General features: G+C 41.3%; 1 long non-coding RNA gene across 1 annotated transcript in view; it reads left to right on the forward strand.

The window, feature by feature from the left end:
- Positions 1-474: 474 nt before the first annotated feature.
- The window catches only part of LOC121140560, a 51,910-nt gene continuing 33,914 nt past the window's right edge, over positions 475-18,470 (forward strand). Inside the window, exons 1-4 of the long non-coding RNA XR_005877472.1 lie at positions 475-607; positions 8,077-8,253; positions 10,964-11,025; positions 11,689-11,762. This is a non-coding gene — a long non-coding RNA (uncharacterized LOC121140560). The remainder of the gene's footprint in view (positions 608-8,076; positions 8,254-10,963; positions 11,026-11,688; positions 11,763-18,470) is intronic.

Consider the following 18,470-nt stretch of genomic DNA (forward strand, 5'->3'; position numbering starts at 1 on the left):
AACTTTAGACTTCGTTTTCTGTACTAGAATGCCAACATTTCTTTTTCCTTTTCTATCACAAATAAGTGAATTCCCTCTTTAGAACCTAAACAGCTGTACAACTGACACATCTGGAATTCTGGAGAACCTTGAAATATATAGCTCTTCATGATGGGGGCATGAAATTTATTCCAAGTCACTTAAGGTTTTCAGGAAACCATCATTGCAATTCCCCTTGCTCCTCTGGGAAAACTGCGGCTTGGGGTGTGCTCGCTTGCCACCTCAGGTTGGAGTGCGCTTCTGCCTGAAGTGATTACATTGTTCTTTCCCACAATGGCATTTGGGAGAAACGGACTGTACCTGCCTTCTATGCCTGCTGCTGCCTGGGGCCCAGAGGCCTCTGGGTAAAGAAGTGGGCGGGCACTGCACCAGGCAGCAACGGTCTCTGGGTAAAGCAGTTGGCGGGCCTTACACTTGAGTGCAAAGGCCTCTGGGTGAAGCAGTTGACAAGCGTTGCTGTTGGCGCAAAAAACTCTGGATGAAGCAGTTGGTGGGCGGTGCTACCGCTGGGGCATGGAGGACTTTGGTGAAGCTCGAAGCCGAGGGCTCTGAGACGTTGTTATTTCAGGTGAAAAGGGGTTAAATACAGTAAATGAATAAGATATTTAATTATTTTCTACCTAATACAAGTATTCGCTTCAGGGGAACTTTATTTATTTATTTACTTTTGTAATGTGCACTTCCCAGATGCACTCTTTAACATATATATATATGTATGTTACATATGTACATACATATATATAATTTTAAATTTTAGATTAGAAACAAGATTGCTTCACATGTCAATTCCAGGTCCCTCTCTGTTTCCCTCCCCTCCTCCCCTGCGCTCCCACCAACCCCCCCAAATATCCCCTCATTTCCCCTGGGAGGGTGTCACCCTCCCTGGGCGTGTCCATAGTCTGTCATTTCATCCAGGACAGGGCCTAGACCCTCCCCCAACAGTTCAGGGTGAGAGGTCATCTCTCATTGTTGGATGGGAGTCCAAAGTCCATTTGTATACCCGGGATAAAAACTGATCTACTGCCCAAGGCTCAATAGATTACCTAGGCCTCCTCACTGACACCCACTTTCATGGGGTCTTGATCAGTCCCATGCTGGATTCCCAGGCATCAGCCTGGGATTCAAGAGCTAACCCTTGTCAGGTCAGCTATTTCTGAGAGTTAAACCAGCCCAGTCTTAATCCCTTTGTCATCAGTCCTCCCTCTCTGTCACTGGATTTCTTGAGTTCAGCTCAGTGCTTAGCTGTATGAGTCTGTCTTTGCTTCCATCAGCCACTGAATGAAGGTTCTGTTTCCCAGACTCTGGCCATGGAATTGTAGGCTGGCACTCCCCAGATCTAGGTCTAAAACCCATATATCAGAGAGTACATGCCATGTTTCTCTTTTTGTGACTGGGTTACCTCACTCAGGATGGCTTCTTCTAGTGCCATCCATTTGCCTGCAAATTTTAGGATTCCATTGTTTTTTTTTTTCTGCTGCTGAATAGTACTCCATTGTGTAACTGCACCGCATTTCCTCTATCCACTCGGTTGAGGGGCATCTAGGTTGCTTCCCAGTTCTGGCAAATAATGCTGCTGTGAACATAGTGGAACAGATATCCTTGTTGTATGAGTGTGCATCTTTTGGATATATGCCTAAGAGTAGAGTTGCTGGGTCTTGTGGTAGGTGTATTCCCATTTTTCTGAGGAATCTCCATACTGATTTCCAAAGTGGCTGTACAAGTTGGCACTCCCACCAACAATGGAGGAGTGTGCCCCTTTTACCACATCCTCTCCAGCATAAATTGTTGTTGGTGTTTTTGATTTTAGCCATTCTGACAGGAGTGAGATGGTATCTCAGAGTTGTTTTGATTTGCATTTCCCTGATGGCACTTTCTCAAGTGCCTCTCAGCCATTTTAGACTCCTCTACTGAAAATTCTCTATTTAGTTCTGTAGCCCACTTTTTAATGGGATCCTTTGGTGTTTTGGAGACTTGCTTCTTGAGTTCTTTGTAAATTTTGGAGATCAGCCCTCTCTGTCAGATGTGGAGTTAGTGAATATTTTTTCCCATTCTGTGGGCTGCCTTTTTGTCTTGTTGACTGTGTCCTTTGCCTTACAGAAGTTTCTCAGTTTCAGTAGGTCCCATTTATTAATTGTTGATCTCAGTGTCTGTGCTACTGGTGATATGTTCAGGAAGCTGTCTCCTGTACCAATTCGTTCCAAGAGGTTCAGTGTGGCTGGATTTATGTTGAGGTCTTTGATCCATTTGGACTTAAATTTTGTGCATGGCGATAGGCATGGATCGATCTGCATTGTTCTACATGCCAGCATCCAGTTATGCCAGCACCATTTGTTGAAGATGCTTTCTTTTTTCCATTGTATATTTTTAGCTTCTTTGTCAAACATCAGATGTTCATACATGTGTGGGTTAATATCAGGGTTTTCAATTTTATTCCATTGGTCTACCTGTCTATTTTTGTGCCAATACCAAGCTGTTTTCAGGACTATAGCTCTATAATAGAGCTTGAGGTCAGGGATGGTTGCCTTGTTGAACAGGGTTGTTTTGGCTATCCTGGGTCTTTTGTTTTTCCATACAAAATTGATTATTGTTCTTTCAAGGTCTGTGAAGAATTGTGCTGGGATTTTAATGGGGATTGCATTGAATCTGTAGATTGCTTTTGGCAGGATTGCCATTTTTACTACATTGATTCTACCTATCCAAGAGCATGGGAGATCTTTCCATTTTCTGAGGGCTTCTTTAATTTCTTTCTTTAAAAACTCAAAGTTCTTGCTATACAGGTCTTTCACTTGTTTGGTTAGCATTACCCCAAGGTATTTTATGTTGTTTGTGGCTATTGTAAAGGGTGATGTTTCTCTGATTTCTTTCTTAGCCCTTTTATCATCTGTATATGGTAGGGCTACTGATTTTCTTGAGTTGATCTTGGATCCTGCCACTTTGCTGAAGGTGTTAATCAGCTGTAAGAGTTCCCTGGTAGAGTTCTTTGGGTCATTTATGTAAACTATCATATCATCTGCAAATAGTGAAAGTTTGACCTCTTCCTTTCCAATTTATATCCCCTTGATCTCCTTTTGTTGTTGTATGGCTCTGGCTAGAACTTCAAGTACAATATTGAAAAGTTATGGAGAGAGTGGACAGCCTTGTCTTGTTCCTTATTTTAGCGGAATTGCGTTGAGTTTCTGTCCATTTAATTTGATGTTGGCTGTTGGTTTGCTGTATATAGCTTTTATTATGTTTAGGTATGTTCCTGTTATCCCAGATCTCTCCAAGACCTTTATCATGAAGGGGTGCTGGATTTTGTCAAAAGCTTTTCCAGCATCTAGTGAGATGTTCATGTGTTTTTGTTTATATGGTAGATTACATTGATGGATTTTCGTATGTTGAACCATCCCTGCATCCCTGTGATGAAACCTACTTGATCGTGGTGGATTATTTTTTTTGATGTGTCCTTGGATTGGATTTGCCAGTATTTTATTGAGTATTTTTGCATCAATGTTCATGAGGGATATTGGTCTGAAGTTCTCTTTCTTAGTTGTGTCTTTGTGTGGCTTGGGGATCAAGGTTATTGAAGCCTCATAGAAAGAGTTTGGCAAAGACCCTTCTGCTTCTATTGTGTGGAATACTTTGAGAAGAATTGGTATAAGCTGTTCTTGAATTTCTGGTAGAATTCTGCACTGAGGCCATCTGGACCTGGGCTTTTTTTGATTGGGAGACTTTTGATGACTGCTTCTAGTTCCATAGGGGTTATAGGTCTATTTAAGTTGCTTATCTGTTCTTGATTTAATTTTGGCAAGTGATAGCTATCCAGGAAGTCATCCATTTCCTTTAAATTTTCGAATTCTGTGGAGTACAGGTTTTCAAAGTATGACCTGATGATTCTCTGAATTTCCTCAGAGTCCATTGTTATGTCCCCCATTTTATTTCTGATTTTGTTAATTTGCATGTTCACACTCTGCTGTTTGGTAAGTTAGGACAAAGGTTTGTCTATCTTGTTGATTTTCTCAAAGAACCAACTCTTCGTTGCATTGATTCTTTGTATTGTTTTCCTAGTTTCTACTTTATTGATTTCAGCCCTCAATTTGATTATTTCCTGGCATCTACTCCTCCTGGGGGAGTCTGCTTCTTTGTGTTCTAGAGCTTTCAGCTGTGCTGTTAATTCTCTAGTATAACTATTCTCCAGTTTCTTCATGTGGGCACTTAGTGCTATGAACTTCCCCCGGAACACTGCTTTCAAAGTGCCCCATAGGTTTGTGTATGCTGTGTCTTCGTTCTCATTGAATTCTAGGAAGTCTTTAATTTCTTTTTTATTTCTTCTTTGACCCAGGAATGGTGCAGTTGTGCATTATTCAATTTCCATGAGTTTGTAGGTTTTCTGCAATTTGTGTTGTTGTTGAATTCTAATTTTAACGCATGGTGGTCTGATAAGATTCATGGAGTTATTCCAATTGTTTTGTAGCTGCTGAGGTTTGATATGTTGCCAAATATGTGGTCAATTTTTGAGAAGGTTCCATGTGGTGGTGAGAAGAAGTTATATTCTTTTTTATGTGGATGAAATGTTCTATAGATGTCTGTTAATCCCAGTTGGGTCATTACTTCTATTAGACCCTTTGCTTCTTTGTTGAGTTTCTGTCTGGTATTCCTGTCTAGTGGTGAGAGTGGGTTGTTGAAATCTCCCACTATAAGTGTGTGGGGCTTTATATGTGATTTAAGTTTTAGTAATGTTTCTTTTACGTGGATGCCTTTGTATTTGGGACATAGATGCTCAGAATAGAAACTTCATCTTGGTGGATTTCACCTGTGATGAGTATGTAATGACCTCCTTCATCTCTTTTGATTGATTTTATTTTAAAGTCTAATTTGTTAGATATTAGGATTGCTACCCCTGCTTGTTTCTTGGGTCCATTTGATTGGAAAATCTTTTCCCAACCTTTAACTCTCAGGTAATATCTGTCTTTGAGGGTGAGGTGTGTTTCTTGTATGCAACAGAAGGATGGGTTCTGTCTTTGAATCCATTCTGTTAGCCTGTGTCTTTTTATGGGTGAGTTAAGGCCATTAATATTGAGGGATATTAATGACCATTGATTGCTCATTCTTCTTTGATTTGAAATGGTTGTTGCTGGTGGAATTATGTGTGGAATTCCACCCCTTTGTTCTTTTGGCTGTTGGTAAAGTGGGATTATCTACTCTTTTTTTTCTGTTTTTGTTTTTCTTTCCCTCAGAGCAGAGGATCGAACCCAGGGCCTTGCACTTGCTAGGCAAGCGCTGTATCACTGAGCTAAATCCCCAACCTAAGTGAGATTATCTAATGCCTATGTTTTTTGGTTGTAGTTAACTTCCTTGGGTTGGAGTTTTCCTTCCAGAACTTTCTGTAGGGTTGGGTTAGGGGATACGTATTGCTTGACTCTAGTTTTGTCATGGAATATCTTGTTTTCTCCATCTATAGTGATTGAGAGTGTTGCTGAGTATAATTGTCTGGGCTGGCATCCATGGTCTCTTAGTGTTGGTTGAATATCTATCCAGGACCTCCTGGCTTTCATAGTTTCTATGGAGAAGTCAGGTGTAATCCTGATAGGTTTGCCTTTATATGTTACTTGGCCTTTTTCCTTAGCTGCTCTTAATATTCTTTCTTTATTCTGTATATTTGGGGTCTTGATCATTATGTGGCAAGGGGACTTTTTTTTGTGATCCACTCTATTTGGTGTTCTGTAAGCTTCTTGCACCTTCATTGGCATGTCTTTCTTTAGGTTGGGAAAGTTTTCTTCTATGATTTTGTTGAATATGTTTTCTGCCCCTTTGAGGTGGTTTTCTTCACCTTCTATACCTGTTATTCTTAGGTTTGGTCTTTTCATGGTGTCCCATATTTCCTGGATGTTTTGTGTTAAGGATTTGTTGGACTTAATATTTTCTTTGGTTGATGAATCCATTTCTCCTAGTGTATCTTCGACACCTGAGATTCTCTCTTCCATCTCTTGTATTCTGTTGGTAATGCTTGTATCAGTAGTACCTGACCATTTGCCCAGCTTTTCTATTTCCAGCCTTTCTTCATATTGTGTGTTTTTTTTAATTGTCTCTATTGCAGTTTTCAACCCTTGCACTGTTTGAATTGTTTCTTGCAATTTTCGGTTTATCTTTTCATCCATTTGTTGCATTTTATGAATTTTTTGGTTTGCTTTTTCTTCCATTTCTTGCATTTTTTGGTTTGCTTTTTCTTCCATTTCTTGCATTTTTTGGTTTGCTTTTTTTCCAGTTCTTGTATTTTTCATTTGTTTTTTTTCTTCCATTTCTTGCATTTTTGGTTTGTTTTTTCTTCCATTTCTTGCACTTTTTGGTTTGTTTTTTTCATCCATTTCTTTGAGGGATTTTCCTATATCCTCTTTTAGGGCCTCTATCATTTTCATGGAGTTGTTTTTAAGGTCATTCTCTTCTGCTTCGTTTGCATTAGAATGTTGGAGTCTTGCTGGTGTGGAGTCTCTAGAATCTGGCAGTATCATATTTGTTTTTCTGTTGCTGGGTGTGTTTTTGTATTGTCTCTTTCCCATCTCTTCTTCTAGTGGGTGCAAAAAGAGCCCCTTAGTGGTCTGGTGGTTAGGGGACCAGAGTTCCTTTTTGGTGGGTGCTAGCAAGTCCAATACTCTGGTAGTTCTTCTATTCCTTGTCCTAGTTTTGGTCCTGTGGGGGAGAAGAAGACCAGGAATCTGGGGTGCTTAGCCTCCCACCTGGTCCCCTGGTCCCTTTGGTGGAAGAGAAGACTTGGGATCTGGGCTGCTCCTGGCGGGATGGGAAGCTCTGTGGTAGTTCCCAGGCAAACCCCAGGCACTGGAATGCAGGCCCGGATGCAGGGCCTGTTTTACCTGGTCCTGCCAGACCAGCTGGCCCCCTGATTACCTTGGTGAAAGAGAAGACCTGGGATCTGGGGTGCTTGGCTCCTGCTGGGATGGGAAGCTCTGTGGCCATCCCAGTTACTGGAAGGCACGCTGGGATGCGGGGGCCTTGTTTACCTCCACTCTTTAGTTTCTTAAACTAATTGTAGTTTATATACAGTGTAGTTCAGTCTCCTTTACTTACTTGATTACTACTCCTTTACTAACAGCTTTGCCTGCCTGCTATATTTTTGTACCTATCTGAAGCCAGTTACCTCATGTTTTTTAAAGATCTCTGTATTACTGAAGGACATCCCAGCAATTGAATCTTGTTTTCCCAGGAGTCATTTCCATGACAGAAGTATGATGGAGCACAGGGAGGAAGAGACAGGGTGAGATTCCTAGGACTGCTGTAACAAACTTGGTGTTGTCTCACAGACTGGTGTTTAAGATTCTAAAATCAAGGTCTTCTCAGAGTGGGTACTCTGCAATGTCTTAGAGAGTGTGTACCTTCCTCTTAGCTTCAGATGTTGCTAGGCAATCCCAGGTGTTCCTTGGTTGGTAGACTCATGCTACACCTTCTGCCTGTCTTTCCATAAAACTCTGTTTTTCACTTTGTATATGAAAGTCACTGGATTAGAGCCCACATGGACTCAACATAATTGCATCTGCAAAGATCCATATTAGGGTTTGAATCTTTGAAATGTCCCCCATGAACTCATGTTTTGAATTCTTGCTTGATCTCTCCAGCCTTGCTATTTTGAGAGATTCTGGAAACTTCCAGATAAGGGAGGGTGGCTCTTATTGGTTATGACCTATGAAAACATCTTATAGACTGCCTCTGCCTCTTAAACCACTGCAAGAGTGTGAACCCCTGTTGTCTACTACACTCAACTGCCACCATGGCCTTGTGCTCAAGTTCATGTAGCCAAATAAGTGTGAACAATGATATAGGAAGTCAAAATAGTTAAGTCATCACTTTTTGTTACTTTTATCAGGAATTCATCCCAACTGCAAAATAACTAATACAACCCTAATTCTAAACAAGGTTGCATTAGGGCTTAACACATATTTTTAGAAGTGTGCAATTCAACTCACAAAAAATCATATAGCTCTTGTAGCTTTTCTTATAAAAATACTTTGGATCTATGTAAGTTGATAAAATGCTCTTGGTTTCCAGAATGAAGTCCTGAGTCTGATCCCCAACATCTATGAAAAAGACTGGGTGTGGCAGTTTGTGCTGGTTATCCTGGTCCAGGGGAGAGGGGTCCGTCTGGCTAGCCAGTCTAGCTGAGTTAGTGATCTCCAGGTGCCAGTGAGAGAGACTGCCACAGAAGTCAAGGTGGGCAATAACAAGGTGAGTGGCTCCTGGAAAACAACACCCGAGACTGACCTTTGGTCTTTGCCAGCGCACAAGCCTGCAAACTTCCTGCTTCCCAGTAATTTCCTTTATTCTCAGTTCACATCTGACTTTAAATTCCATCATGTATTTACTTTCTTTTTTTACTTAAGTAAATGTATTTTGCATCCTGGAACAGTTTCTCCTCCCTCCTCTCCTCCAAGCTTCTCCCCCACCTCTGTTCCCAACCCCCAATTCACTCCTCATTGGTTTTTGTTTAGGAAAGGGCAGGTCTCCCATGAGTATCAACAAAACATGGCATATCAAGTTGCAATAAGACTAAGCACCTCTCTATGTATTAGGGCTGGGCAGGGCCAACCCAGAATGAATAAGTCCCCAAAGCCAGTAAAAGAATCGGAGACAGCCCCTGATCCCACTGTTAATAGACCCCCAAGAGGACCAACTTGCACAACTGTAGCATATATGCAGGGTGCCTAGGTCAGGCCAATGCCAGCTCCCTGGTTGTAGGTTCAGCCAGTGAGCCCCTGTGACCCCAGGTTAGTTGATTCTGTGAATTGTCTTGTGGTGTCCTTTTCCCCTCTGGCTCCTACAATCCTTTCTCTTCTTCCACAGGATTCCCTGACCTCCACCTAATGGGTGGGTCACTGCATCTGTTTCCATCAGTTTCTGAATGAAGCCTCTCTCATGACAATTGACCTAGGCACTAATCTATGTGTATAGAAGAATAACGTTAGGCATCATAACACTTTTTTTTCTCCCCAGTTGTGTTTGGTTAGGTCTCTGTACCATCCAGCCCGTGGGTCCTGGTGCTCCAGGCAGTGTCAAAGGTGGGCTTGCTCTCCTGGCATGGGTTTTAGACTAGACCAGTAATTGATTGGCCAGTCCCTCAATCTCTAGGCTGCCATTACCCAAGCACATCCCACAGGCAGGACAGATGGTAGGTCAAAGGTTATGTGGCTGGGTTGGTTTCTCACTCCTTTCACTTGACGTCTCTCATCACTGGAGATGGCCAGTTCAGGCTACCTAGTCACTATTGCTAAGAGTCTTATCTGGGGCTATCCTTGTTTATTCCTGGGAGAGTCCCTTGCACCAGGTTTTGAGCTGACTGGGAAGCACCCCCCCCTTTTCAGTAATCTCTCCCTCCATCCCCTGCTCCAACCTGATATATATATATGCATATATATATACTTTTTAAAATGATTTTTTGTGTGGGTATTTACATATGTGCACCACAGTGTGCTTAGTGCCTACAGAGGTCAGATCCCCTGGAACTGGAGTCACAGATGATTGTGAATCACTGTGTGGGTGCTGAGAACTGAACTCTACTCCTCTGCAAGAGCAGCAAGTGCTCCTTACTGCTGCTGAGCCATTTCTATAGACCCTATTACTGTTTTTAATTGAGTGTAATTAATGCTGTCCACATATGCATGAGTGTGGGTTCATCCCCTGTAGCATGGTCAACCTACAATTGGCCACACTCCTAAAGAAAACTGACTCCTTGTCTCCTAGAAGATATCAACTGTAAATTGTTCCTCAGGGTAGAGGTTCATGTGCCCCATCTGTGCCTGTGTGTGAGTGTATGTGTATGTATTCAAATGAGCTTCCTAAAGAGACATAAGCTAGAGGCTAATATAGCCTTGGGCACCTTAAACAGTAATTTCACCACTGAAGAAAATGTATTTCCTTCTCTTAGAACCTCTAACTACTTATAAATCCTCAGGGCCTATTGTGGCCCCCTGAGCCTTTCCATTTAGCAACTATTAATTGCCTATGAATCTTCAGGAAGAGGTAGGGAATAGTCTCTCCACGATAGGATGTTGGTGTGCTCAACCATGTGCATGCCATAGCAGTTGCTGTGAGTTCAGTGGTGCCACAACCACGTATGCCTGGAAGACAGTTTTGCACAACACTCAACTCAGTCCCCTGGTCAATTTCTTAAAAACGTCTTCAGCTATCACCAGTAATGTTTTCCTTCATGTTGAAATTCCTCCAGAGTTAGTCTTGTGATTCACCATCTTCATAGCAATAATTCATCCATAACTTTAATCTGAAATCTTTTCCATTATGTCCCCTTTCACATATACAAAATTTGTGTATATCCTATAGTAAATATATCAACATTTGAAAACTGAACAATTGGGTAAAAAAATAAGATTTGTAGGTGTGTTAAAATTCCAGCTTTAACCTTAGCCCTTACTAGTTGACTGCCTGACTTCTGTAGATGTGATTTAATCACACATAAAATGGAAATATATAAAAGGGAATAATTAGATGAAAATAGATGGATCTTTCATTATTCTGGTTATCATTCTTAGATCTAAGTAACTTGGTATAGTTTACATTGTTTTAAATAAATGCAAATCAAAATAATCAAAAGCATAATCATAGTCTCAAGAAGTCACTTGATATACTCTGAGAAAATTGCTGAGCTATCAAAACAATACAAAGATACAGTACGTAAATTTAATCAGAATAGCATTTTTGTTGACTAATTAAATGGTATAGGGCTTTCTTTTGAACCTTTCATGTTTTATTTACAAGGAGGGATTAAACTTTTCATCTATAATTTGGAAGCAAAGTTCATGACAAGATGATAAAACATGTATCACTCACTAGCAATCACTTTAGGAGAAGCTTGGAGCAATTGTCCTACTATCTGGATCCACCGGAGAACTCACTGAGTGATGTGCTTTACCGTGATCTCTAGGGAGACAAAGGATGAAAACAACAGAAGTGAAATAACTGGAAGATGACAAGCTCCTGAAGATGGTGAGACACCAGATGGGTCCCATGCTGCAGGAGTTCCCCTAATGGTACCAGATCTGGTAATTCTGTAGCAGCTACACAGGATTCAGTACACAGTTACATCTGGATAAGATGTATTACAAAGCCCTGGAGGGTGGGTACATCTGAGGGAAGGAGAGTCAAGCCTACCAGGTCTCCTCCAGAGTCACACAGAATATGTCTAATTTCTCTGACAGTGAGTTGTGACAACATATGGCGATAGTTGAACCTGTGAAGAACATTAGAAAGAAATGCAGTGCTCTGAGTTTATTGGAAATCTGCCACATAGTTGTCCTGTTCATAGTAGGCACCAATAATCCAGACTCACACAGAAGCAGGTACTCAATGTAAGCCACATTGATTGTGCACACAGCTTAAGGTGTGAATCACTCTTATGAGTTAAGTGCTTTGAGCATTCGTGGACAAAACGGGTAGTCCTGAGTATCCCTTCATTGCTAGGAAATGGGTGAAGATCACTGTCTTTGGCATCTTCTGATAAATGATCAACAAGAGATGGAAGCTTGTTTATGGTGCTGGCAAAATAAATCTGAATGCTAACAAGTCATGGCAGACTGATTTAAGTTTATATTTTGTTAAATACAATTTCAAACTATGAATTCATTTCATTTGCTTTGCTCTCTTTTATAGGTTTCTATGGTGGAAGAAAGTATGGATTTAGCAGTAAAAATTGAGACAAATCATGAAGCTTTGCTTTTTCATCTGTAAGTATTTTAAGTCTAATGCAGAAGACATGGAAGTGAAAATATGCATGATTTCCTTTTTGAGCTGTGTATATAGTCAGAATGGATTTCTAACCATGGAAATGATTTCCTTAGGAATCTAACCAGCTCATTTGTCTGTCCTCTACCAATGCTTATCTCAGCGTTGAATCAAGGCATGTCTGTATCAGAGTGTATGTGTGTACAGTAGAAAAACATTTTACATGGATGTAAAAAGCTACAGTAAGAACTGTAAAAGGTGTCTATATAATATTGTCTCTATAGAAAAATTCAAATGTGAAGAGCAGAAAATAAAAGGCTTGCACCTCCCTACTTACCAGGGTAATTAACTCACATTGTAGTAGAGGTTAAATCCATTGTAACAAGACCAAAACAAGTGTTTCTCCATTATAATCTGTAAGCTCAGAATTACAGGGTAAAGATCATATCAGGTTTAAAAAAATACATAATCTACACAGAATACCCTAAGACAAGGGAATCCAGTTATCAGCTGTTGAAGGCTTCCATGCTGTTTACAGAAAAAAATGAGTTGACATAACTATAAATAAAATATATTTAGTTTATACAGTAAAAAATCACACATTATAAAGTGAGCAAACAGTCACATTGAAAAACAGATTCGTTAAAATGATTACATCTTACACAACACACACAGTATTTTGCATGTAAAATTATGTGGTTTCAGCAAGGAAAAAAATGTGTTTTTCATTTGTATAGCAGATCTTCTAAGCTGAAGTATCCGGTGTCCAAGTTTCCAGGCAACATAATTAATGTCTTTTCAAAGTACACAAAATTATTAGTGTCCTCATCACAGTCTGAAGGGCATTTTGTTTTATTTTTGCCTCAGAAATAAATTTTTAAGGTTTTATTTTTAATTATGCATTTACTTGTGGGTATGTGCAGTTGCCCAAGAAGGCCAGGAGAGGGCAGGGATTCCCTGGAGGTGGAGTTACAGGCACTTGTAAGCCTCAAACTCGGGTCCTTTGAAAGAGCAGCAAGTGTTCTACTGTTGAGCTGTCTCTTCAGCCCCTGGTGGCACATTTGAAATGGGTGAAAAGTCATGGTACAGTGAAACATTAAACAACTTAGTGGTACATTTTTATTATGAAAATGATCCTTGGTAGTTTATGGGGGAGCCTGCTGTAAGGTGTCTGGTAAAGAAGACCTTGCATCATGACACATGCAATCAGGGGCCCCACAGTGTTTGCTCACCAGAGGAACCCTGAAATGGGAAATTTTTTAGTCATTTACAAGTATTCAAACCTATCCCCTTTTTCCAGTCAGTTTTGTGTTTCACTGTGTGTCACCTTAGGTCCGGACAGTGTCCTTGTGCAGTGGGCACCGTGCTCCTTTGTAGCGGCTGCTTGTCTTTAGCTCTATGGTGGGTGCAGGGGGAGGGTGGGGGTAGGGGGAGGGTGGGGTGGGAGAGGGTGGGGGCAGGGGGAGGGTGGGGGCAGGGGGAGAGTGGGTGCAGGGGGAGGGTGGGGTGGGGGAGGGTGGGGGCAGGGGGAGAGTGGGTGCAGGGGGAGAGTGGGGGCAGGGGGAGGGTGGGGGCAGGGGGAGAGTGGGTGCAGGGGGAGGGTGGGGTGGGGGAGGGTGGGGGCAGGGGGAGAGTGGGTGCAGGGGGAGAGTGGGTGCAGGGGGAGGGTGGGGGCAGTGGGAGGGTGGGGGCAGGGGGAGGGCGGATGCAGAGCTTTTGTCCTCCAGGGCTGCAGCATCTCCACCTCCCCCAAGCCTTGCACTTCTTGCCATTGTAGAATTTCCTGAGGTTTTCCCTCTGGGTCAGTGTGGTATTTGAATGTACCTGGCCCCATAAGCTCATACAAAGTGGTACTGTTGGGAGGTGTGACTTTGTAGGGATAGGTATGGCCTTGTTGGAGGAAGTGTGTCACTGTGGGGGTGGGCTTTGAGATCTCATATATGCTCAAGCCATCCCCGGTCTACTCAGTCCGCTTCTTGTTGCCTTCTGATCAGGATGCAGCCAGCACCATATTTGCCATGGTCCTGGCCATGACGATAATGGGCTGAACCTCTGAAATGTAAGCTGCCACCTCAATAAATGTTTTCCTAACAAGAGTTGCCATGATCATGGTGTCTCTTCACAACAATAGAAACTAACTAAGACAGTTGGGTTAACATGGGAAATAGAATTGCTGACATCTTGGATCTTGGGGAGATTGGCAGGGACCTTTGTCACATTTTCTTTATTTAAATTAGAAAGAAGCTTGCTTCACATGTCAATCCCAGTTGTCTCTCCCCCCCCGCTCCTCCCCACCACCCACCAGGCCCCCAACACCTGACCCAATCCCCACTCCACTCCGCAGGGAGGGTGAGGCCCTCCATGGGGGATCTCCAAAGTCTGTCATATTCAGGGCAGGGCCTAGGCCCTCCCCCATGTGTTCAGGCTGAGAGAACATCCTTCCATGTGGAATGGGCTCCAAAAGTCCATTTGTATGCCAAGGATAAACACTGATCTACTACCCAAGGCCCCATAGATTGCCAAGGCCTCCTCAGTGACACCCAAATTTAGGGGGTCTGGATAAGTCCTATGCTGGCCTCTCAGTCATCAGTCTGGGGTTCATGAGCTCCCCCTTGTCCAGGTCAGCTCTTTCTTGACCCCTTTGCTCATCACTCCTCCCTCTCTGCAACTGGGTTCCAGGAGTTCAGTTCAGTGTTTAGCTGTGGGTGTCTGCCTCTGCTTCCATCAGTCACTGGATGAAGGCTCTAGGATGGCATATAAGGTAATCATCAACCTCATTGTTGGGGAGGGGCATTTAAGGCAGCCTCTCCCCTATTGCTTAGATTGCTAGCTGGTGTCATCCTTGTAGACCTCTGGAAATCTCTCTAGTGGCAGATCTCTCCTCAAACCCACAATGACTCTGTCTATTATGGTATCTCTCACCCTGCTCTCCTCTATTCTTCCCCTGACTCAACCTTCCTGCTCCCACATGTCCTCTTCCCCCCCTTTCCCTCTCTCTTTCTCCCTGCTCCCTCTCCCCTCCCCCATGCTCCCAATCCCATTCTCCTTCTCTGGGTTACCATGCATATCTTTCTTAGGGTCCTCACTGTTTCCCAGACTCTCTCCAAATGGAATTGTAGGCTGGCAATCCCCTGCTCCATGACAAAAATCCATATATGAGTAATACCATGTTTGTCTTTTGTGACTGGGCTACCTCACTCAGGATGGTTTCTTCTAGTGTCATCCATTTGCCTGCAAATTTCAAGATTCCATTGTTTTTTTCTGCTGAGTAGTACTCCATTGTGTAAATGTACCACATTTTCTCTATTCACTCTTCAGTTGAGGGGCATCTAGGTTGCTTCCAGGTTCTGGCTATTACAAATAATGCTGCTATGAACACAATGGAACTGATGTCCTTGCTGTATGAATGCATACCTTTTGGGTATATGCTTAAGAGTGGAATTGCTGGATCCACTCTTAATGGTAGACTGATACCCATTTTCCAGAGGAATCTTCATACTGATTTCCAAAGTGACTGTACAAGTTGGCACTCCCACCAGCAGTGGAGGAGTGTCCCCCTTTCTCGACATCCTCTCCAGCATAAACTGTCAGTATTTTTCATTTTACTCATTCTAACAGGAGTAAGATGGTATCTCAGAGTTGTTTTGATTTGCATTTCCCTGATGACTAAGGATGTTGAGCACTTTTTAAATTGTCTATCAGCCATTTCAGACTCTTCTATTGAGAATTCTCTATTTAGTTCTGTACCCCACTTTTTGATTGGATCCTTTGGTGTTTTGGAGACTTGCTTCTTGAGTTCTTTGTAAATTTTGGAGGCCAGCCCTCTGTCAGATGTGGGGTAAGTAAATATCTTTTCTCATTCTGTGGGCTGCCTTTTTGTCTTGCTGACTGTGTCCTTTGCCTAACAGAAGCTTCTCAGTTTCAGGAGGTCCCATTTATTAATTGTTGATCTCAGTGTCTGTGCTACTGATATTATGTTCAGGAAGCAGTCTCCTGTAGCAATTTGTTCAAGGGTACCTTCCGCTTTCTTCTCAAAGAGGGTCAGTGTGACTGGATTGATGGTCTTTGATCCACTTGAACTTAAGTTTTGTGCATGGTGATAGACATGGATCTATCTGCAGTCTTCTACAAGCAGCATCTAGTTATGCCAGCACCATTTGATGAAGATGCTTTCTTTTTTTCCATTGTATAATTTTAGTTTCTTTGTCAAAATTAAGTTTTTGTAGGTGTTTGGGTTAATATCAGGGTTTCCAATTCCATTCCATTGTTCTGTCTATTTTTGTACCAATACCAAGCTGTATCCTGCCACATTGCTGAAGGTCAGCTGTAGGAATTCCCGTGTAGAATTTTTTGGGTCACTTATGTAAACTACCATATCATCTACAAATAGTGAAAGTTTGACCTCTCCATTTCCAATTTGTATTCCCTTGATCTTCTTTTGTTGTCTTATTGCTCTAGCTAGAACTTCAAGTACAATATTGAAGAGATATGGAGAGTGGACACAGCCTTGTCTTGTTCCTGATTTTAGAGGAATTGCCTTGAGTTTCTCTCCATTTAGTTTGATGTTGGCTGTTGGTTTACTGTATATAGCTTTTGTTATGTTCAGGTATGTTCCTGTTATCCCTGATTTCTCAGGACCTTTCTCATAAAAGGGTGTTGGATTTTGTCAAAAGCTTTTTCAGCATCTAATGAGATGATCATGTGTTTTTTCTTTTGCAGTTTGTTTATATGGTGGATTACACTGAAGGATTTTCATATGTTGAACCTTCCCTGCATCCCTAGGATGAAGCATACTTGATCATGTTGGATGATTTTTTTTATGTGTTCTTGGATTGGATTTGCCAGTATTTTATTGAGTATTTTTGCATCAATGTGCATGAGTGATATTGATCTGCAGTTGTCTTTCTTAGTTGTGTCTTTGTGTGCCTTGGGTACCAAAGTAATTGTAGCCTCATGAAAAGAGTTTGACAATGAACATTCTGCTTCTATTGTGTGGAACACTTTGAGGACTATTGGTATTAGCTATTATTTGAATGTCTGGTAGAATTCTGCACTGAAACCATCTGGCCCTGGGCTTTTTTTTTGGTTGGGAGATTTTTTTATGACTATTTCTATTTCATTAGGGGTTATGTGTCTGTTTAAATTACTTATCTGTTCTTGATTTAATTTTGGTAAGTGATATCTATCCAGAAAATTGTCCATTTCCTTTAAAATTTCGAATTTTGTGGAGTACAGGTTTTCAAAGTATGGCCTGAAGATTCTCTGGATTTCCTCAGTGTCCATTGTTATGTCCCCCTTTTCATTCCTGATTTTGTTCATTGTCATGTTCTCGCTATGCCTTTTGGTTAGTTGTGATAAAGGTTTGTCTGTCTTGTTGATTTTCTCAAAGAATCAACTCTTTGTTACATTGATTCTTTGCATCATTTTCTTTGTTTTGAATTCATTAATTTCAGCCCTCAGTTTGATTATTTCCTGGTCGTGATTACTCCTCCCAGGTGAGTTTGCTTCTTTGTTCTAAAGCTTTCAGGTGGTCTGTTAATTCTCTATTGTGACTATTCTCCGGTTTCTTCATGTGGGCAATTAGTGATATGAACTTTTCCTCTTAGTACTGCTTTCAAAGTGTCCTATAAGTTTGAGTATGTTGTGCCTTCATTTTCATTAAATTCTAGGAAGTCTTTAATTTCTTTCTTATTTCTTCCTTGACCCAGGAATGGTGCAAATGTGCGTTGTTCAGTTTCCATGAGTTTGTCTGGTTTCTGCAATTTGTGTTGTTGTTGAATTCTAGCTTTAGACCATGGTAATCTGATAGAATACAGGGGTTTATTCCAATTTTTTTCAATCTGTTGAGGTTTGCTATGTTGCCTAATATGTGGTCGACTTTAGAGAAGGTTCCATGAGATGCTGAGAAGAAGATATAATCTTTTGTGTTTGGGTGGAATGTTCTATAGATGTCTGTTAATCCCAATTGGGTCATAACTTCTGTTAGTTCCTTTGTTTCTTTGTTAAGTTCCTGTTTGGTGGTCCTGTCTAGTGGTGACAGTGGGGTGTTGAAGTTTCCCAATATAAGTGTGTGAGGTCTCATGTGTGCTTTAAGTTTTAGTAATGTTTCTTTTACAAACATGGATGCCTTTGTATTTGGGACATAGGTGTTCAGAATTGAGACTTCATCCTGATGGATTTTTCCTGTGATGAATATGGTATGACCTTCTTCATCTCTTTTGATTGATTTTAGTTTGAAATCTAATTTGTTAGATACTAGGATAGCTATATCAGCTTGTTTCTTGGGTTCATTTGATTGAAAAATCTTTTCCCAACCCTTTACTCTGAGTCTGTCTTTGAAGTTGAGGTATGTTTCTTGTATGCAGCAGAAGGATGGATTCTGTCTTCTAATAATTCTGTTAGCCTGTGTCTCTTTAAAAGCAAATTAAGACCATTAATATTGAGAGAAATTAAGGACCATTGATTGTTAATTCTTGTTTGTTTTTTATTTGTTGGTGGTGTCGGTATTGTTTTTGGATTTATTCCGCTTTTTCTTTTGACTTCTGATAAAGTGGTATTATCTATTGCCTATGTTTTTGTGAGTGTAGTTAACTTTCTTAGGTTGGAGTTTTCCTTCTAGTACTTTCTGTAGGGCGGAGTTAGTGGATATGTATTGTTTAAATCTGGTTTTGTCGTGGAATATCTTGTTTTCCCTATCTATAGTGATTGAA

Source organism: Mesocricetus auratus, unplaced genomic scaffold (genome assembly GCF_017639785.1).
Source record: "Mesocricetus auratus isolate SY011 unplaced genomic scaffold, BCM_Maur_2.0 Super-Scaffold_100004, whole genome shotgun sequence".
Classification (NCBI taxonomy): Eukaryota; Metazoa; Chordata; class Mammalia; order Rodentia; family Cricetidae; genus Mesocricetus; species Mesocricetus auratus.